The following is a 22565-nucleotide window of genomic DNA, read 5'->3' as shown; positions in this document are numbered from 1 at the left end:
GGAGGAACCCGCCTCAGAGGCTGGTGTCAGGCTCCTGGCTGTCTGGACACCCTCATCCCCTGTGACTGGGTCTCTTTTGTCACTGTTTGTTTTCCTGGGAACAAAACGGGATGCAAGAGGCAGCCCCATGCATGCAGTGGGCAGACGCAAGCCTGCAGGAGGCAAGAGGCAGCCCCATGCATGCAGCGGGCAGACGCAAGCCTGCAGGAGGCAAGAGGCAGCCCCATGCATGCAGCGGGCAGACGCAAGCCTGCAGGAGGCAAGAGGCAGCCCCATGCATGCAGCGGGCAGACGCAAGCCTGCAGCCCTCCGTCCTGCAGCCCCTTCCTCCTGCTGGCTTGGCGGGCTGCTCAGGGCCTCGCTCTCCCATCCCTGACAGCAGGCCTGACTCAGAGCTCTTGGCAAACCATGAACTTCTGAGCAAGGCTGGCCTCTGCGCACGGGTGAGCAAGCCTCTGGGCTTCCCCGGGCAGCACGGTCCCCGGTGGTGGGGGCCACACGCAGGACAGGGTCTGTGACCTTTAACAGGCAATCACAGGGTTAGAAGTGGGGGAGAATCCCACTCTTTGCACACCTATTTTTAAAAAGACAGCAGACTCCACACCTGGAGAAAGACAGTAAAAAAGAAACAAAATAAATACCAAGTTCTGAGAGACATGGATTTTTCTCTCTTTGCCCTCAGAGCTCTGGAAAGCCCCGCGTTACTTCTCCCAGTTCTGACTCAAAGGGCCTCATGGGACCCAACAGGTCTCCTGAATTCTGGCAATGTCGGTGCACCTGGCCTCATTCTGGGTCCACGCAAAGTCCTGGGTCTTTCCTGCCCCTTTGTGGTTTAGGGACAAGTTCAGGGTGCAGGGCGGCTGCCCCTCCTGAAGACGTGACATGGTACTCAGCCAGCGAAAATGGCCTCTTGTCTTCCTATTGGTCTGAAATCCAAACCCACTCAGTGGAAGCTGATCCATGCTCGCCGTCCCTCGAACAGAAGTTTGGTGTCATCTTGCACAAGTATGTACATGGATATGCAAATGATTAAAGCAGAAACCATTCCCTTTTTATTCCCCATTATTGCAGGTAAACATTGCAACTCATTCTTTACATCTTTTACGGAAGGACAGTTGATACACACTAGTATAGGGGTTTGAGCATGTCGTTCTTTATTTGCATGCAGGGAGGCATGAGCCAGACCCTCTAACTTAGGAAGGAAGATGTTTGCAGGTCACTACTTACGAGAAGGGGCCCCAGAGAGCTAAAGGGAACAGCATCTGAAGAAAGAGACATCTCTGGGATTCCCGTATGAATTCACACGTCCAGTACAGACCAGGAAGAGAGACACCTGCTATCCACCTACACCCCTCACGGATTTCTCAGTACCTCTCCACTTTATATCGGGCAGCATAGGAAAAGTCCCCTGACTTTTTTGTGTTGCATTCAATCACCCAAAACTGCAAGATACAGTAAAATCCACGTAAGATGGCCACAAGAAAGGAAAGGAGTAGTTGGCATCAGCCTTCCAAACGGAAATTCATTCAAAACCGTGTGTCCCAGGAAAAAGGCAGAATATTTAACTTATTAAACTAGACTCTGTCTTCTTGCATCTCTCTCATAGTTCTGTCTACAGGATGCATTTATCCAAAATTCTTTTGACCTTCTCTTCCACCCATCTCTACGATATGCAACCGAGCAGAAGAGCAGAAATAGGGAAACATGACTTATGGATATGAGCCTTATTTCCTTGACCTTATTTCTCAAATAAATCTCTCGTATAAGGATAGATCGTTAGTACGAAATCTCAGCTCCCAGGAGATTGTGATTTGTCTTATAGCACCGTATGTCAGCTGGAGTATAAGCAGTGTAGGGCTTGTGATTCTGGCTGCTCACACACCACCCAAGCAGCCTGGATTCCATGGGCTACTCATCTCTACGAGAACGTTACGACCTGATTCACCTCATTCATTCACTCCTCTGTTAGAAGAATGAAATGACATCGTGTCAACAACACAATGCCTGATACAAGGTGGTCATTCAGGGGTCCCTTTGCCAAAGGAAAAAAAATATTTCCAAGAAAATAATTCGGCATATTCGAAAAAACAAAAATTTTACTGCCAGAGCTCCCTACTGTATGATTCCAGCTCTATCCTGTTCCAGAAAAGGCAGAACTATAGAGACAGTAAAATGATCAGTGGAGGCCAGGGGTTGGGGGAGGAAGGGATGAACAGGGGGAACTGAGAGGATGTTAGGGCAGTGAAAATTCTCTGCGTGACCCTCTAATGAGGGACACATGTTATTACACACATTTGTCCAAACCCATGGAATGCACCACGCCCAGAGTGACCCTAATGTAGACTACAGACACTGGGTCACAGTGACATGCCATGTGCGCCCATCAGTTGTACCAAATGCACCATCTAAAGAGGATGCCCATAACAGGGGAGGCTGTACATGCGTGCGGTCATGGGGAATGTGAGGACTCTCAGTGTGTTCCCCTAAATTTTGCTGTGAACCTAAACCTGCTCTGGAAAAAAATAAGTCCCTTAAAAAAAAGAATCCGTTTTATTATCTATGAAAACGTTGATGTACATTTAAAAATGTTGCACTGTACCCTGCGACCAGCCACATCAGGAATCAGATCAGCTGTTTTACCTTGTTTATTCACTCAACAGACGCGAATGTGTGTGATGTGTGATGGACTCTAAGTGCAAAGGATACAAGACAGAAAATCTTCAATCCTCCTTCACACACCTGGAAAGGAAACTGAGCATAAGTCAAAACCACCTTTTTAAAGAAATAAGAATTGCTGAACTTTTTGAGGGAATGGCTATTTTTTTCCTCCACGTAACAGGTTTGATGACGCAATCCTGCTTCACCCAATGTAATTTCTGGGTAAGAAAAGGACTGTGTCTACACATCTGTTCTCTGCAAACTGCTTGAGTCATGGATGGTGTTACTCAGGGTGCTACCCATGACAACGCAATGTTCTGGGGGGTCTACAGACAGGGGTGATCTGTAGAAGATCACATATCTATATCACATATCTATCTATCTGTTATCTATCTGTCTGGCTATATCTATCTATCAATCTATCAATCTATCTGTCACCTATCTATACATCATCTATCTATCTATTATCTATTTATCATCTATCTATGTATCTATCTATCATCTATCATCTATTATCTATCTATTTATCTATCTGTCAATCATCCATCCATCATCTGTCAATCATCCATCCCTCTGTCATCTATCTATCTACCTATGTATCATCTACCACCTATCTATTTATCTATCGATAAGGTTTTGTCACATTTCCCAGCAACCCCATGGACATAACAGTGTGACACTGAGCGGTGGAGGGCGCAGTGTAGGATGCATCAGCAAAGAGTTCTCACGTCCGTTTCAGGAAGTGATCAGAGCCCTGGGGCCTGGAAACCAGCTGAGCAGTGATTCCACGTGGACTTAATAACCAATTTCCTGTAAAAGCAGCAAGTGAGTCAACATTTCAACCCACGTCCCAAGATCTGGGATGTGCATTAACCAGACACACTGATTAGCTTAACATTTGTCTGGTATAGATAAAATAAGCCATAGATCTTGTGTGTGTGTGTGTGTGTGTGAGAGAGAGAGAGATCTAAATATACTTTCATTGTTAATTTTTTAAATTTCTCTCTCCTGTTTTTGCTGACGGTCATTGGTGTCTTATGGCTTATGGTACATCCATCTGTTCTGAATGCTTACGACATTTTAACAATTTCTGTTAATATTTCATCTCTACAACTCATGTTTAGAAAGCTAAGGAGTTTAGATTCTGAGCTGACCCTGCTGTTTCCAAAGCACCCCTTTGAGCTTATCCTATTTGAAGCAGAAGAATGTTTTTTCATGGGAGCAGAATTTGTGCATGGTTTCTAGGAAGCGGCTAGGATCTCTGCAGGGCACCGTAATATAGTTTCCCCAGAATGGAAACTGGGTATATACCAAGCATTTGCAAAGCCAGAGAGGCATACAGCCCGAGTCTTTATTTAATGTTAGCAAAAACCAGGAGTAGAGATAGGCACGTTTCTTTGTATGAAGAATCCCGCATGCATGTGAGAAGCGTGGGCCCCTGGGCACATCATGGGTCCCCATACTGGGACGCTCAGTCAGACTAACATAGCATATAGGACAGAACATTGCAAAGAACCTCATGACACTCCCCTTCTCTTAAGGTAGCACTGCTATATATTCATCCATTGTTTTACAGCCAGTATCAGTGGGTTTACTCCAAATTGTAAGATTCTTCCCTTTACAGGAAAAAAAAAAATGCTCTTCACTTTCCTTTACTTCTGAACCAGCAAGCTTGGTTTTTAATGAAAAGGAATCTTGAAAATTCCTCTCTCCTCATTTTCATCGCCATGTCCATCAGCTACGTTTTCCATTGACGTAGACGTGTTCACGGAATTCTCGTCTCTCAGAAATTATATTTCCTGTGCTGCTTCTGAACCGTGAAAGGTGTCTGGTGAGCTGGCAGGATGGAGTGAGATTTTTAACGATTTTCAACATTTCCTCCTTATTCATCCAAGACTCAAATCAAACGTGGAACGATTGATGCCCTGGCTATTTATTGTGAAGATTCACTAAGCAAATCTAGGGAATTTTTATTTTGCTAATACACCAAGTGACATGTCAGGAATAACAATGATTTTCTTCCTTTCTGGTCCTTAAAAATGCACAGAACCCAGTTTAATCCATTCATTGGCTGTTGCCAATGTCTAATATGGAAACTGGAGTGGGTTGAATGGTGAGCCCTGAAACACGTGCCCAAGTCCTCACCGCCGAGCCTGTGAAAGTTCCCTGTTGGGGGAAAAAGAGTTTTATTTTTATGGATGTGATTCAGTAAAGAATCCAAGAGAAGATTATCCTCAATGAGGGTGGCCCTGAATCCAATGACAGGTGGCCTCATAAGAGGCAGAACAGGAAAGACACAGGCACAGAAGCCATGTGAGGACAGAGGCAGAGAAACGAGGGACACGGCCTTCAGCCCAGGGCTGCCTGGAGCCCCCAGAAGCCAGGAGAGGCAGGAAGGAACCTCCCCTGCAGCCTGTGGAGGGAGGCAGCCCTGCCCCACCTGGACCTCAGACGTCTGGCTTCCAGACCTGGTAGAGGATGAATTTCCACCATAAGCTCACCGGTGTGCAGCCATTTGTTATAGCTGCCCCAGGACACCCCTGCAGACCCCTCCCCAGAACTCCTGTCTCCTAACTGTTTAGCAACACTGTTCCCTTGCCCCCTTAATGCAGGAATCACTGCTGGCAAAGAGGAAGGCTGGGCACCTGTGTGCAGGTTTGCACGTGTGGCCGTGTGGACCTCAGCTTCATCTGCATCAGGATGGTGCATCTCCAAGAAGCCCTGTGGGCATCTAGCTGAGTCCTGGTTTCCTGGCATAAAATTTAAAAAAAATTGTGCCCTATAGCTGCCCCCTCTTCTGCTCTGTCTTGCCTGTCCATCATCTATCACTCCAGGGAAAGCCACAGAACTGCACCCAGAAAGGAACAGAGATGACACACCCGCCAATGGCATCCCAATCGTCAGAGATGCTTTGTGCACAGAATTAACCAGGCAAGGTAGAATGTCTTCCCTTCATTGGAAAGCAGAAAAAAGAGACAGAGATGGGAAAGGGAATTCAGAAGTGGGAAGGACAGTCTGTTTAATGCAAGAGATTGCCCCATTGAGGGCGGTTTTTGTGAACTTCTCAAAATCACTGTCAGCATGATGGTAACACTGACCTTCATCCAGATACAAGTTTGGTTTTGAAATCGTGTCATGAGCACTGGGGAGCTCTCTGTTTTGTTCTTGTGTCCACACCACATTCTTGCAGGCCAATTGGAGTGTTTGTCAAATCCTTTTTCAACTCGGAAAGGAGGCCCCGAGGGGCATCTCCCAGGCTCATCCACAAAGCTGAAGAATCTGCACCATGTGGAATGGGAACACACTTCTCTCTCTCCACTCTTGGTCCTGGGAGGGAACCAGAGAAACCCAGCCTAAATCCCTAGCTTCACAGAGTTCATAACAAACATCAGTGTCCTCTCTCCTTAGACCTTACCATTCCCCGTAAATACTGTAAATATACAGAGGAAAACATTGCAGTAAGCCTGGGACCCCATGCACAGGGCATCTTCCAAATGTAGCTTTTGGGATATTCAAATGACTAATAGGATAAAACATTAGGTACAAGTTGGAAATGTACAGATCAACATGTAACTCTTACAGCCTCATCAGATTTTAGCAGACTTTGATGCAGCTCTTGGTCAAGTGTGCATGCCTACTTTCAAGAAATAGTTGGGTCAAGAGACTCTAGAAAAAAGCAGAACATGTAAGCAGGTGAGGAACATGATTTACAAGACAGAACGCTGAGATCCGTAAAGACCTTCCACCTGCACATTTCCATGAACCTGTGTCACGTCATGAAACTGTTTGCAGACAGGTCCCAGACTAGAGTTCCCAGTTCCCCAGAGCCCGGTTGACCAGGCATCACAGGAAACCTCAGTAGTCCTCAAGTTCACATTTAGAAATGAAACATGGTCCAAATTACACTAACTGCGTGTCCGTGCTGTATTCCACGTAAACCCACTTCTCCCAACACTAATTCAGAAGGATCTCCCACTTCCTTCTTTATCTGTTCTTTGATGACAACATAAGGTCCAGGTCCACATCCACGGCACACTCTCATGGGTGAACGATACATGCATGACAGGTTTGCTGAATGAACACAGGAAACATTCAAAAATCTGCTTCTAAGCTAGTTCTCATTCCTGAGAGGAAATCCCTAGATCAGAAGAGGTCTGGTCGTTTCTTCATTTGCCTTGGTCACACATTATCCCCTTGTAGGTAATGAATTTATCAGCACAGATGACAAGACTTTGAACCGCTCTGTGCTGAACGAGGATCGTTACGCGTTCTTGGAACATCAGAAAGAAAACAAAAAAACGTATTTGTCGAAACCGTGCTTTTTGAAGGCAGGAACCAATGTGAGCCAACATGGGGCAAAAATTGGCAGGATCAAGGAAACCAGCCGGTGTGGCTGGAGTCAGTTCTCCCAAGTGCCTCTCAGCCCATCTCAGCATCCACCACCTGCTTGGTACTTCCTCTTGGGTATCTTGGTGATGGCATCTCAGACTTGGGGCTTGTAGGCTTCTCCACCCAGCTTTTTGCAAATGGCATCATCATGCCTCCAGGGGCTTAAAGGAGCAAGAATTCATCAGTGCTGAGCATCCTTACCATTCCTCGGCACCCAGCACCCTATTGCCAGCATGGCCGATTACTTCTCTTGCTAATATGTGCTTCCAACGCAGGTGTGTGTCCGCCATTCACAGCGCCGTTGCTCTTCCCCGTCACTGACCGCCTCCTGGAGCTGCTGATGCTGCCCCTCCCGTCCTCTGTCCACTGAGGACCCCTCACTGCTTCCGTTCCACGAAGCAGCCAGAGCGATTGCCGGTTAAAGACTTGCCTTCCTTAAAACCCACCACCGCCTTCTCGTCACATTCAGAACATCCTATAAGCCTCTGTCTGTGATCTGTGACACTGACATCCCAACCACCCTTCCCGATTTCACAAAGGCCTCCAGGGAGCTGCTGGGGGCCGCACAGCTTTGGACATCAACTCTAAAACCACGTCTCTTCCCCCATTCCTGGATCCTCCCAACAGCTGTGCTTCCTGTCTCTCCAAGTCACCTGAACACAGCACTTAACTCAAACACTGAGGCTGTAGGGAACAGGTATGCGCTTGTCCAGCCCCGCCGAACATGGCAGAGATGCTTTGATAAGTACAGGAGCTTGTCCAAGATCATGGCTGCAGGGTCTAGAAGAGATTCAGAGAGTTGCCACCTGCAGTCAGAGCACACAGCATGATAGGTGTCCCAGACTGTCCTAAAGAGCCCCCCTCTTAGAAAGGAACACCACACCTGGCTTAATGCTCTAGCGTCACCATCCTGGAATTCCTAAGATCTCTGGAAAAAGGTGCCTGACGTTTTCATTCTCCACCACACCCTGAACCTTATGTAGCCAGTCCCACAACTGAACGTGCTCAGGTCGCTGGTACCCAGGCAGAGAGCCCACAAAGATAGATTTGGCTATTATAAAGCATTGATCGCAGATGTGCGTGTCTCTTGCATCTTGATTTTTGGAGCCCCCCCCCCTCCCTCAGCAGAGACCTAATTGTAGCTGTCTAGGTGACAGGGCATCTGGATCGCACATTCAGGTTCTGCTAAGAGGAAGCTAGGATTTCTTCACAGTTTAAAGAGAGGACACAGGAGAGAGCGCTGTGGGATGTGTTTGGCATTTTCCTAGTGGAGTTTGCACGCCTTTCATTTAAATGCAATGGGAAATCGAGTAAGGCATCCTTGGGGGAACAGCAAGGTTTCTGAATCAGACATCCTAATTACCACCCCGCAAATGCCACTGGGAAATTCCCATTTCTCCATGACTGTCACCTAGACATGGCTGGATACCTGCCCCTCACCCAAAAATCCCTTGACTCCTGCTTCAAAGTTGATTTTAATTCATGAGAAAAAATAATTACAAGCAACCAGCACAGATGCTACTACTTGGAGGCTCAGGACATCTATATCTCTCACTGTTTCCTACAAGACTGTGAAGGAAACAGTCTAATCAGAGACTGGGGCCCCAAAGCCATTTGGTAACTGAGTCCCAAGATCACCTAATCCCAACCTTTACCATCTTCCTGTGCATCCAATTTAGGACTTTACTCCTGAAGCCCACGATGTGCCAAAGTCCCATTTCACAGATTCAGATTTTAAAATGCCGTTGCAGGTCTGTGCACCACTTCCTTAGATCAGTTATATCCAAGATCAGAAGAGCAGGTGTTGATGGAAGCAAAGCATATAGGAATTATTTGTGTCCATATCCCACCTCTGATTTTTTATTTTTTCCATTTCAGGAATAAGAGGGTCTCAGGACAGAAGAGAAGGTGCCTCTTTCTTCCAAGTTTGCAGTGCCTGGAATCTTCTACCTGCCTGGTGAATGCTCAATAGGGCCGGGGTGGATGAGCAAAAATAGATCACAACTACTGGCTGTAATCAATGTATTTTTCCTTGGAAAAATCCAGATGATAAATTATATGCTTTCATTCTTCTCTGTGTGTGTGTGTCTTTCTTTCTGCTATTACTGTCAGAAAGTGTAGGTCATACATCCCATCATCAGTTTGAGGGGCGGGCACATAGAATTATACATGTTTCATGTAGCTCAATATATACAATTATAATATACATTAAATATATAATGTTACTGTTTCATGAAATATAATATACACTATATATGTTACATATGTTGCAAAATTATATTCTACATGTAGCACATAACTATAATATAATCTATGATATATATTACATATATAATATGCGTATATTATACACAACATAATTACTTAAGATACTGAAGGCAGAGGCATCTGGGGGTGAATTCCTTGACTTAGTCAGAGGAAACCCTTTGAAAAGGGTGTCTAACCCTTGTAAATTCCTTTTTCAGGAATGGAATTTAAACTTATGTACCTTAATAAAAATGAAAGAAATGCATTCGTTGTAAAAGTTGGTATCAAGGACCTTGAATCAGCTGTGCACACGGCTCTATTCGTGCGCCCCCTAGCGGTTCAATTAATCTGATGGTTAAGAACCTTAAGAACCTAATGTTCAGTAAGACTTAGATTATTAAAATATTGTGTGTGGGAGAGAGGAAAGATTTTTTTTATGTGCAATGAATTTTTTAGAGCAGTTTTAAGTTCACAGCAATACTGATAAGAAGGTATAGACCTTTCCCATACACCCCTTTCCCCACACATGCACAGCCTTCCCCAATGTTAGTTTAGAAGAACAATTTTTAAGTAACTATGTACGTAGACAGAATTTTATAATTTGTAAGCTCATTCTAGGATGGTTAATTAATTACCCAGTTGGGAGTGTTTTGACCAAGGACAAAGGTTTGTACCTCTGATTTATGATACCCCTTATGTGTTCATTTTAAGATACCTCTGAATTAGCTAATAGAAAAGCGAATATTTATCTAGTACTCCGTGGGTTTTGTGCTAAGTCTTTTATAAGGATCTTCTCCATGAATCTTCACAATTACCCTATGAGGTAGGTATGGTTATTACTGGCATTTTGCAAACGGAAAGTTAGAGCAGGAGCTTTGCCCAGAGACACCGGAGGACATGAAACATAGGTTCTGTTGAGTCTGGCTGTCATACCCACCTGACTGTGTTTTTCATCTCTGCCGGTAACTCTGTGCAGAAAAACAAGCGTCTCCTTGCCTGTATATGGCTTGCTTTGTCCTCCGGCCTTCTGGTCAGTGTATCATGAGAGAAGGCAGGGGAAGAAAAACCAGAAAGTACTGGAATTCCTGAATTCAGTGTCTACACCCCGCAGTCTGCAGCCAGTGGTCCTGCGTACCCTGTGATGTGGCCATAGTTATGCAACCTGACCTCTGCACACTTGGTTTTCTCCATCCACAAAATAAGAGGAGTTGAGGAGATAATCTCGGAACATCTTTCTGAGGCTGAAGTTCTAAGATTCTACTCTACGACGGCCAAAATTCAAAATGAATCTTCTCGTGAGGTAATGATAAAACAAGGGTGTGTTGGAAACCTTAGAACAAGTTGGGGTAGAGAAATGACCCACCTTTATACACAATCCTTTGATGGATTAATGAGGCCCAAGATGGTTGTCCATTAGGAGTCAAATAAATCTTTATTCGATATCCAATATTAATACAGTGATTTGCATTTGATTTTTAGTCTCCATTTGCTCCTTAGTATAGACAATAAAGAATAGAGTCATGTTAAAAGGGATCAAACACACATAATTGTGTTCCTCCTGGGATTACAGCCTGCAAGGCATCATGGGATAGGTGTGCATCGGAGTTTGGGGTTAGTATGACCAGGGGGCCAGTCTCAGTCCAATAACTTAACAAGCTGTGTTCTCCTGAGCACATTACAGAACATTTCCAAGCCCCAGATATTTTATCCATTATATAGGGGAGGAGTTGCTTGAATTCTAACCCCGCAAATGACATGCTGATGTCCTAAATCCTGCTACCTGATTTGGAAATGTGGATGTGACCTTATCAAAATTTCAGGGGAAGCATGGCCCTACCAATACCTTGAATTTGGGGCTGCTGGCCTCCATAATTGAGAGAAAATAAATCTCTGTTGTTTTAAGCCACCGCATTTGAGGTGATTTGTTAAGGCAGCCCTAGGAAACTGCCAGGAATTATACTTAAGCATAAATGGGGAGTAAGAGGAAAATAAGATACTCCATCAAGGTCTGGCACATCCTCAGGGGAAAGCCGATGCTGATGACCCTCCCAGGTGTTTGGTCCCCACTTCTTTTTGGTCTCCGGGATCACCTTGCTCTGGGCAATGTTTCGTCAATGACTGGACTGCCTCCCAGACCATAAGGCGACCAGCTGCTATGTAAACTACCATAGGCTCAAAGCTGTACCACTCTTGACTCAATTTATCTTGACTGCGGACAAAAATAAATCCTTCCCTTGGCTTAGTGACCACTTTGGGATGGATGCTTTCAATGCATTATTATTAAATGCTGCGTGTTTGGCCTCTCCTGATCAATGACTTGTTTGTACATGGGTCTTTATAAGTAGAGTTTACTTTGAAGAGCAACAGAGCTCCTGGGACAAATGGACGTCAGTGCACGTGTCCTAGCCCTGAAAGAGATGTCTGAAAACTTGGAAAAGAGATAAACATTTATCCTCAAGAATTGAAAAGAAATTAGTGGAGATCGTCACCTCCAACAGACATTTGATTATCAGGAACGATAGATGGATTTATTGGCACTCAAATGCATTCCTGGAAAACGGGAAAGAGCTAAAATTAGCAGACTTTGGCTGCCTGTTCTCCACCGTGGCTTCTTGTCATGACCCCTCAACTAAGGCGTCCCCCTTCCTTGTCACACAGACAGCATGGGAATACCCCACAGTAAGGCTTCAGCCATATATTGTTACGATTCAATTCTGATGGCTGCTTCTGGACCAGAAGGACGGTTTTCTTGTGCTCCTTTAGGGCGCTGGCCACTGTTTCGATCACTGTATCATTCAAGGGCTCTGCGTCGTGTGTTAGGGGTGTGAACTCCGAGGGGGTCTCTGGTGAGCTCAAAGAGCAGAGGAGGGTCGTGGTAGGTGACCCATTGGCCTGAACACTGGCAAAACATGCTCTGATAGCAGGCTTGATCTCCTGGTGGCTGGAAGACTGGTGTCACATAGTGAACCTTCCACACTGTCTCACCTGGAGAAGAAGAAGAGACACAGCAGAAATACCCAACCTATGTGCCAACTGCCCTTGCATTCTATCTTCCCAAGCACTTTTCTGGCCTTCCTTTGTGCCCACAGGTGAATGCTAAATGCCATTCAATCCTTAGAGGAATACTACAATGCCAGAATCCCCTGGTATAATGTCACACATCTTTCACAGCAGCCATTCGATCTGTTCCTCCAAATTAATATTTCTCCAAGATATCCCCCTGCCTTTGTGAGTAGAGCGATTCTTAGAAGCTTTCCTGAGAAGGTATGTGCAGTGGAAACCCTAGAAGGGAAGGACTGGTCCAGGGAGAAGAAAGACAGAGAGTGCTAAGAATTAACCACGAGTGAGCCTACTCTGGGCACGCACCGGGAGCAGGGGCTGGTCTACTCACTGTCCAGTGGGTGCTAGAGCACAGCGTGGAGGTATGCACCACAGTAGTGGAACAGAAACTCATGCTCTGAGTGCTGGACATGTCCCCGAAGCAAAGGCATCAGGTTGTGGCCGTCGATCACCCTGCAGACACACAAATAGGAGATAAGGCAAGGGTTGTTGGCTGTAAGAGCTGAAGTCAGTGCATGCTGTGGCATCCCCCAGGCCCAGAGAGAGGTAAGATGACTCCGCAGAACATCCATGCCTACTCCCAGGGAGGTACTCTTGTGGGAAGGGGAAAAATAATCAAAACGTTTATAGTGAAATGACAGACAGAGGACTGCATCAATGCATGCACACCTAAAGGGCGCTGTGGCTCTAACCACAGGTGGTCTCAAAAGCCCAGGCTTCCTATTTCACAAATCAGAATTTTGTTTTGAGTTGCACTGTCACCCTGAAAAGAGATTTTATAAGACCTCTAAAGAAAGTATATTTTTATCTTATATTAGAAAATCTATCTTTTACCTTATATTAGGAAACAATAATAATAAAACCTGCTTCATCTTAGAAAACTGAACAGGTTTCAGGTAATCCTAAAAATGATCATAAAAGCAATAAAACTGTCTATATTCTCAGATAGAATGATTGCATTGACACTCCCTTCAGAAGTTACTGGAAATAGTAAGTTTAGCAAGGTCATAAGATCAAGAAACCAAACTTAAAAATATGTTAGCACTGAACAAATGGGAATCATTTTTTTAAAGTACCATTTACTAAAGCACCAAAGTCAGGAAGGAATCTAGGGATACCTTCTTTTTCATGTCAAAATTTTGTATGCAGTGGGGTGAGGCACGGGGAGGGCTGTGCAACACAGAGAAGACAAGTAGTGATTCCACAACATCTTATTACGCTGATGGACAGTGACTGTAACAGGGTGTGTGGGGGGGACTTGATGAAGGGGGGAACCTAGTAAACATAATGTTCCTCATGTAATTGTAGATTAATAATACCAAAATAAAAGTAATTAAAAAAAATTTGTATGCAGAGAGCCAGAAAACATCCAAAAAGAGAAGCAGGAAAGAAATAAACAATGTTCATGGATAGGAAGACTCAAAATTGTTACCATCTCAAACTTGTATGCAGTCTCAATCAAACTTCCAGAAGGGTCTTTTGTAAACATTGAGAAATGTAAGATTCACCTGGGAAAACAAAAACCTAAAATATCATACATAATTTTGAAAAAAGGAGAAATAGTTGAGCATTCAGACTACATGATTCCGAAATTCACTAGTCCTCAAGACAGTGTGGTGTTGACGTAAGGGTAGACATGTGGCTCAGTGGAACAGGAGAGTGAGAAATATGCACGGCATATGCTGTCAATTGATTTTCAGCAAATGCCAAGGAAATTCCGCAGGACAACCTTTCAATGAATGGTGGTGGAACAACTGAACGCCCATGTGCAAGAAAAATAAATGTCAACCTATACCTCACACTATATAAAAAATTCACTCAATATGGACCTACAAGGTAAATGTAAAACTGGAAACTATAAGATTACCAGAAGAAATAATAGGAGGAAATCTCTGCCACTTCGGAATAAGAAAATGCTTTTTAGATATATCCTAAAAATTGCCATCCCTAAAAAAAAATAAATGGGCTCTTATCAAAATTGAATACATCTGCTTTTCAAATGATCATGTAAGAAAATGAAAGCACAGGCCAGAGAATGGAAGATACATGGGCAAAACACATAGCCCATAAAGAATTTGTATCCAGAATACACATAGAACTCTTTCAATACATAAAGAACTGTCACAATTCAATGATTAAAAAAATAAAATGCCCAATTGAAAAATGGGCAAAGGATTTGAACAGACACTTCACAAAGAAGAGATATGGATGGCAAATAAGTAGGTGGAGAGGTGTTTAACACCATTAAGCACTAAGGAAACACAAATTATCATCACAATGAGATTCTAGTGCAGTTATTACAGTGGCTAAATTTTAAATGATGGACCATACCAAGTGCTGACAAAGATGTAGAACAACTGGAAGTATCACAGATTGCCGATGGGAATGCCAAATGGTACACCCACTTTGGAAATTAACTTGATGATGTCTCATAAAGTTAAACATATATCAATAATATGACCCAGATTTCCCACTCCTGGGCATTTACCCAAAAGAAATTAAAAATCCATGTCTACAAAAAGACCCCTGTGCAATAGCTAAAGGTGTTTTTCCAAAGCACGCATGACTTTTAGAATCTCATGGAATAATTCATCTCTGTTTCCCATTGAAAAGTAATATATAAATGAATGAAGATATGATATTTTTAGAGCTAATTCTGAAAAACAAAATCAAACTCGTATGCCATTGTGTGCTTATTGTTACACATTTACACAGTGGAAGTCAGTTAAATGTCATTTTATTTTATATTACATAATAAATCACTATTATATGATACTCTAATACAGGTATACCGTATGTAACAGTATACATAAAATACATAAAATATTTATTATATTGTTTATACACAATATATATTATGTACAATATGCTACATAATACATACAATAATATTTAACTTTATATTTCTATAATTATCATATATTTATGATATAGTATATATTATATATCATACCATCTGTTATGTACTATATTTAACAAAGGTATTTAATATTAATATATAATAAATATGTAATCTATCATTATCATAAGTAGAACTCATTATTATATTATAAATATAAAAGGTGTTTATATTATAGTAAAATATTTATTATAATAATTGGAATATATAATATATACTGTAATATAATCACAAACACTATATATAAATATTTATTATAATCATTTGGTTTTTATAATAGTATTACATATTACATTATATAAAATACATAATACACAATATGTAAAATATGATAACAATTATAACTGTAAAACTTACAATTTATCAATATATAATTTATGATATATAATAAACTATTGTCTATAATATAATGCATATTATTATTAATAATTATATATTATGTAATCATACTATTATAAAATTATTACACTATTCTAATATATTTTACTTTGTTATGCAATATGTAATTTTATTTAACATTTAATATAGCATCTTATTATATAATACTATGGTTTCCTTAAATAAGAAAATATATTGTAGTCTATAAATTATATAATGTGTATACAAATAAAGAAATAATACACACATTATATTTTACATATGCACACATATATTACAAAGTATGTAGTCATATGTAATGTACACCATTATCATCATCCACAACAATTCAAATAGCCAATGGGAGTCAAGTCCAGCAGTGAAAATAAACTCATGTGCATTAATAAAAAGCAGTAACAGCTTTAAAATGGCATCCCCAGGAATAACTAGGCAAAGGCCCACACTTGCTTCAGGAGGACAGCCTGCAGGGAGCTCTGTCACGCTCTCAAGTCTGCTTTCAATTCCAGGTTATTCTTGCTGTTGGGGTTGTGTTCAAATACCTGATGATAATTAACACTCTGCTAGACTCAGGGACCCTTGTGTGTATGTGCTTATAATCCTTTAAGTGGACAAATAACATTTGAAAAAATAAGCAGACGGCTGACCTCACCATGTCCCAGACTATGGTGACTTACTTCTGATTCCTGCTTGACACGTGCCCATCGAAGAGGTAACACCATCCCAGGCTTCTTAGGTCCAGTGTCACCCCTCCACCACAACCACAATGTTCTATCATTCAACGATGCAAAGTCCATGTAACTAGCTGCAAGAAGATTCTGCACTTAAATGAAAACTCCTTAACCTCCCTGTTTAATTACTGTTGAAAAGCAATTTGTTTTAGAAGCCATTTATTAGAAACGCTGCCACTAGAACTTAAGTGAGGTTTTTTTTTTGTACAGCCCATGTTTTCTAAGAAAAAAACATTATACTGATTTCCTGGTAAGAGAGTAATTATATGTAAATGATCAGTTCTCACTAGAGGTGGATATCATATTAAACATAGGGATGATTTGTAACTTACACCAAGGAAATAAAATAGATACAAATCCATTTTGGTTTTGAAATACATACATATAAATCTTTACGCATGCATGTGTGCAGAGGTAAACGCATATGGAAACAAAAAATGCCAGACAAAATACAAGGAAAGATGTCAAAGATAAAAAGTGGCTATAAATAGCTTTAAAAGGCAGATGCTTGAATACAATGTTCAAAATTTAAATGTTAATAAACTCTAAGCTTTCAGTAAGTTCACTGTGCATGTCGTTTTGAGAGTGGCATAGTTACAGCTTATTAGTGAGACGGGCAAGCAACTTACTGAACAACCTTGAATTTTACAATCAGAATTTAAGTAGGAAAATAACATACACAGGAGATGCCTCGCTGATTTTTCATCGGCCTCTGGTTGTGATAAGATTTTCATAAAAAATGAAGGGGAAAATCGTATTGGGGAAATGTTATGCAGAGAAATGTCAACTTTTCATTTCTCTATTGTCAAGCATTTTAGCTCCTTATGGAATGCAATTAATCGCTTTTATAACACACCTGCATCCTGTATTCACATAGATTATAGAGTAAACATAATGATCTGTTAGTGACTGACAAAAGGTAGAGACCTGGACTGAAACTCCCTTACAGAGAACTGCCCTGTGACTAATGATTCAAATGCAAAATGACTCACTTCAAAAACACAAGGAAAGATTTTCCTAGACAATAATACACACCCAGCAAAGAAAACATAATCCTAAATCACACTGGAGTTACAATTTAAAATTATACTCGTTACAGTGTTACAGCTGTGTTTACTGTCACACGTTTACATAACTCTCAGTGCTTGTGTGTATCTGCTGGAGGATTAAAAACTATATAAATATTGACTTACACTGCGTGTGTGTATATATAAAGTTATCTTCATGAATAAAGGCCTTTTCTCCACTTGGGTAAGGTTCTGAATTAGTTGAAAGTGTGTTTATATAAATCTCTACTGTGGAGTATGTATGCATGTATATTTAATACATTTTAAAATAGATTGAAAATAATAATATTATAATTAGAATGTTTTAATTATGAATATGCATTTAGGTGGCTCTGTGTAGCCCACTCTTCAGAAGCCTTCCCTAGAAGGAGAAAAAAAAGGAAAGAAATGTATTCTGCTTATTGTGTCTCAAAGCAAAACCCCCTTGTGGAGATGAAGGAATTCTCTGTCCTGTGTGAAGTGAGGGACAATGCTACTTTAATAGAATAGTTATTTATTGTTTTGGTGTGCGTGTAGTGACCCCTCCCACCTGACTGCACATCAGCTAGACCCCCTTCTAATTTATTACCCTGGGTATTATTTTCTCTAGTGACCATTATGACTTCGAAATAAAAGATTTCAGTTTTGACGAGACCTTTCTAAGCATTGCTTACAAAACTAATGAGAACAACATGCTTCCTTTTAAATCCATCAAGAGGATGAGGAATGACAGTAGTCTTTACTGTACAACTTCATTATCTTGCTAAAGAATTTTGGGGGGATGTCACCATTATTTTGATTTTAAAGATGAGAAACACTGTGTTCATAAATCGTGACTGTTTTCTCAGGGAAGAGTCACTGACTTGGCCGAACCCAGAGGGAGCTTTTAATTCCATTCAGTAAAACAAATATTTATCAGCTGCCCAAGAGAACAAGGGGCTTTACGTTATTTGAGGCAATTCATACAGTCTTGTTTTCTCTAGCATTTGAACCAGATACATAAAGCTGTTCTCCTGAGGACTTACCCACCATCCAATCCATTTCTTCTTCATCATCCCCATATAATCCATATTCACGGTGCCCAACCAACTTCTCTCTGGTGACGGGTGGCGTGTGGACATGTAGAAAGAAAACAAAGAGGAAGAATCCACATTCATACCCGAGGGGTAGAAGGCTAGTCTAGTTATCTTCGTAAATAAAAACAGTTTCTACACTTGGATGTGATTCTGCATTAATTGAAAGACCTCATTGTGGCTGATGGGGGCTTTCTACATACTTAAGTTACCAATACTGCTCAGGAGAGTAATCAATACCACAGCAAGACTTGGGGGAAAGGATGTGAGGAGGAACAGAGGCGAGGGACGAGGGGTATTAGCAGGAAATACCAAGTGTCATCTGGCTTTCCATCTCTTGCCTCCAGTTTAGCATCTGACATAAAATAGCAGCTTCATAAATCTTAATCTTTGTTAAATGAAGGAAGGAATAAAAATCCCATGTGGACTGTCCCCCATCTATTGCCTGAGAATGCCCTCTCAGACATGGGTGTGGAAGAATCATATCCAAAGCACACAGATGTACTGCCCTCAGGTTTCAGCCGCTCCTGACTCTCCACTTCCCTGTGCCCCTCAGGAACACAGACCTGACATTGAACATGAACACTTAAATGGTTGCCCAGAATGCAGATTCCTTGATCTCTAAGAGGGTCCATGTGAATAACTCTTACTGGAGGAGACAAAGATAGCATGGCCTCTGCAGAAAATGCTCTTCATTCCTTCCTCCTCATCCTTTGTGCTGCCTGAAACATAAGCTTGATGGCTGGAGCTTTGGCATTAACTTTGGGGCCATGAGGCTGTTTGCATGGAATTGTAGCAAAATAAGACCTAAAGGGCTAATAACAAGAGAGAAATAAGTTGCTCTCCTGTACATCTGAATTTTTGTGTTCCTCACTTTAATGTAACATGCAGTCATCCTAAACTTACTCCTCCATGCACTTTTACAACTGGCATTATGACGAGGATGGGAACTGAGATTGGGTATGCTCCCTCAAAGACAAGCAAAACCCAAGGTAGGAAGGAATGACAGGTAGGATGAACAGACCTGAGAGATTATATCACCGTTGATCACTGTGTTAGAGCGAAGAATGGATGTGACAGTTACGCAAGCAGAGTGAACAAGGTCCCATTATGTACTCATTAAGCCCATGGAGTCATACTGTACCATCTGTTGTCAACTCTCCTGCACCCCCAACTAAGAGAGCAGAGAAAGGAGGTCAACAAACATCCACACCACCATTCATTCTGCTTCTAGTTGGTAACCTGCAAGGGAGCTGGTGTGCCAAGATGAGCTCTATCTACACTCATGTCAGCATGGCTTGTGTTAAGCACATAAAATGTAAAACCAGATATCTATAAATAGATTCACTTCCCAATCGTTCATGGACAGAGAAGTATTTTTGGGCTGTCACTGAGACAAAGCAAGATCAAGACCAGTCCCACACGTTGAATCAATTTAGGTAGTAATCCACATTGAAGCAATATGGATTGGAATATAGGAATTCCAGCTTTTATGAAAAAAGAGTGAGCAACATATGCTTCTTTGCTTTTTGAGGGCTTGAAATTGGCAGGAAATTCAACTCACGTGGAACCCACAAGCAAGGGATGTAAGTATTAAGTGGTCGTTTCAAGAGTCCTAGCCTAGAAGAGGAACAAGTTGGATAAGGTAATGTCCCTGATTGAGAAGAGAACCTGTTTATTTAAAGCAAATATTAGAATATTTTCTTGGTATCGAATCTCTTTTGGCCGTAGGAAGAATTAAGTTGAATGATTTTGCTAAATAAAAAAAAAAACAATGGCAATGAATTGACTGAGGAATACTTCAACCACTTAGCTGTTTTTTTTATATTCACTAAATGCATTTTTTCCACTTAGTCAATATTTAGAATCTCCTGAAATGATAAATGTCATTGATTTCTTTGAAACTCATACAGTTATGCATCTTTACCCCCATTCACACACAAGAATTCATTGTTTAGAGAAAACTTACATGGCAACCAAACAATTTCGAACAAAATTGAGAACACTGAATTATGAAAAAAAATTCCTTTGAGTGACAAAAATAGATAGCAATACATCAATGTTCATGGGACAAGAAATTTCCGTGTTTATTCACTCTTCATGTTCACGTAATTCAAATTAACCTGATTAGTTCATTCCCTAGAGCTAATCAGATGAGGCGCTACCCCTTCTCATGGTAGAAGGGAAGGTAAAAAGAAAGGAGAAAAACTCAAAGAGAAAATTCGCTGCAAGGGTGGATAATATTAAAATTGCAACAAAGTAGACATTAGACTTAGACAGTAGTCTGGAGCAATGAGCCCCTCAATACCTCAATAGATGTCAGAGGCATCACTGTTTAGCTGGGTATAAAAATTGGTACTCGTAATGTTGAGTCTAAGCTAAACTAACAAGGAAAATATTAACTCATGGTTGCTACACTCAACTAGGTAAGTCTAAATGCTGAGATTGTACATGAGTGCATGTATGTGTGAATATGTACAATTCTCATTTCCTCTCCATTTTTTTAGTCACATCTCTTCCAACCTCATCTCTAGAGGCTGTACAGACCCACTTTTTTAGAATTGTAACTTAAGAGCATTGCACAGCTGTAAGAGATGTGGAGAATTTTGAGGGATATCATTTCAAGTATCTGGAAATACTACACATAAGTAGGAATCATTTCAAGAGGCCCAAACAGGTGAGCAATTTTGGTGGCACATGTCAACAGACAAGTCAGTTTAAGCTGTCAAAACATAGCAAGACTCCTCCCAGGTGAATTTGATTCTTAATATTTTGAGCAATGTGTTGAGGGTTTTTATGAAGAAATGCAAGAATAAATTATAATAAAGCATTGTTATGAGAAAAAATGCTATTGACTTCCTGTGCCCCATCTGATCTTATGGGGTACCAGCCAGTCAGGAAAGCAGCCCAAGTTGGGGTACATACGAAGGCAGCTGCTAGGTTCTAGATGTGCCTCACCACCTCACTTGCCAGGCAGTCAATATTAGAGGTGCTGCAGACAGAAAGAGAGTTCAGGTATAAGTTTTCTGATTCTCAAGAAAATTACCAAAATGCAAAGTCTTCCTGTTTTTGGTTGAGATGATTCTCTTTCCAGTAACACATACTGTTTTGAACATCAATTTGTCTACCTACTTAAATGCATCCATGTTTAGAGGAAATGGAAGCAGAGTGTAAAACATTATATGTTTAGGCAAAATGATGACAAATTAGCATGGATCACCATGTAGAATTAAAGTATTGCCAGTCTAAGTTAATATGCATTTCAATGGAAAAGTTGGTCAATTTCATCATACCGTACTCTTAAAATGAATGGGTAACTTAGGTTAAGTAAAATCACAATGTATTTCTTATACTAAAATCTATCTTTTTTAAATAACCAAACTGGGATATTTTGGAGTTTTATTTACTGCCTATTTTGTTTATCTAATATTTTAAGAAGAGATGACACAGACACACAAAGAGAGACGACCCCATGAGGACACAAGGAGAAGATGGTTTCCACATGCCCAGGAGGAAGGCTCAGGAGGACCCACCCTGCCCACACCTGGACCTCGGGGTCCAGCTTTCAGGATAGAGGGGAGAGAAATACTGCTGTGTAAGCTGCCCTGCCTGTGATGCATTATTATGCCACCTCGCACACTAATACATTATATGACTGCATTTATATGCACTGTCCGTAACAGGCAGATCGACAGAGACAGAAAGCGGATGACTGATGCCAGGGGCTGGGGGACAGGGTGGGGAATGGCTGCTTATGCTGATGCGGTTTCCTTTTGGGGGGATGAAACGTTGTGGAACTAGACAGAGGTGATGATTGCACAACGTTGTGGATGGACTAAATGCCTCTGAACTGTGTGCTTTAAATGATTAAGAAGGTGAATTCCGTGTTTTGGGGTCTCTTTATTTACTGGAGTTTTATTTACTTTATTTATTTGGAGTTTTATTTACTGCCTATTTTATTTATTACTTTATTTATTTGGAGTTTTATTTACTGCCTATTTTGTTTATCTAATATTTTAAGAAGAGGAGATGACACAGACACACAAAGAGGGACGACCCCGTGAGGACACAGGGAGAAGATGGTTTC

General features: G+C 41.4%; 1 long non-coding RNA gene across 2 annotated transcripts; it reads right to left on the bottom strand.

The window, feature by feature from the left end:
* Positions 1-10710: 10710 nt before the first annotated feature.
* LOC130681728 (uncharacterized) lies at positions 10711-21818 on the bottom strand. Of its 2 annotated transcripts, none has more exons than XR_008994992.1 (4): positions 21404-21818; positions 13787-13862; positions 12686-12807; positions 10711-12279 (listed from the first exon to the last, which is right to left on the bottom strand). It is a non-coding gene; the product is annotated as an uncharacterized LOC130681728 (long non-coding RNA). The 2 variants fall into 2 exon arrangements; XR_008994991.1 differs by having other exon boundaries at positions 12725-12807; positions 21404-21814.
* Between the last annotated feature and the right edge of the window lie 747 nt (positions 21819-22565).

This window comes from Manis pentadactyla, chromosome X (genome assembly GCF_030020395.1).
Source record: "Manis pentadactyla isolate mManPen7 chromosome X, mManPen7.hap1, whole genome shotgun sequence".
In the NCBI taxonomy this organism is placed as follows: domain Eukaryota; kingdom Metazoa; phylum Chordata; class Mammalia; order Pholidota; family Manidae; genus Manis; species Manis pentadactyla.
Note: the sequence above shows the minus strand (reverse complement) of the source record. Positions and strands in the feature narration are given on the sequence as shown.